We start from the raw sequence: 292 nt of genomic DNA, 5'->3' as shown, positions 1-292 counted from the left end.
ACCCCAATTTTCAACTCTTACATTTATTACAAAATCCGTAATAAAACGCTGCGGAAGCTTACATCATATCAACAGAAAACTGGGTGCTACCGCCACACCTAGAGTGAATTCTATCACCTCTTTGACAAACTCCACTCTAAGTGCACAGGCTAAACTTATAACATTAATAACAATCCCTGTCTACATCAAAGAGTAGACCTCAACCTGTACTTCCCTTCTATTCCGAGCTCATCGGCTACAGGGGCCCACACTAATCTGCAACTGATAAGAAACACATTGAAGTGCAGTTAGC

Source organism: Ipomoea triloba, chromosome 1 (genome assembly GCF_003576645.1).
Source record: "Ipomoea triloba cultivar NCNSP0323 chromosome 1, ASM357664v1".
Taxonomy (NCBI): Eukaryota; Viridiplantae; Streptophyta; class Magnoliopsida; order Solanales; family Convolvulaceae; genus Ipomoea; species Ipomoea triloba.
The sequence above is the reverse complement of the archived record's forward strand: the minus strand, read 5'-3'. Positions refer to the sequence as shown.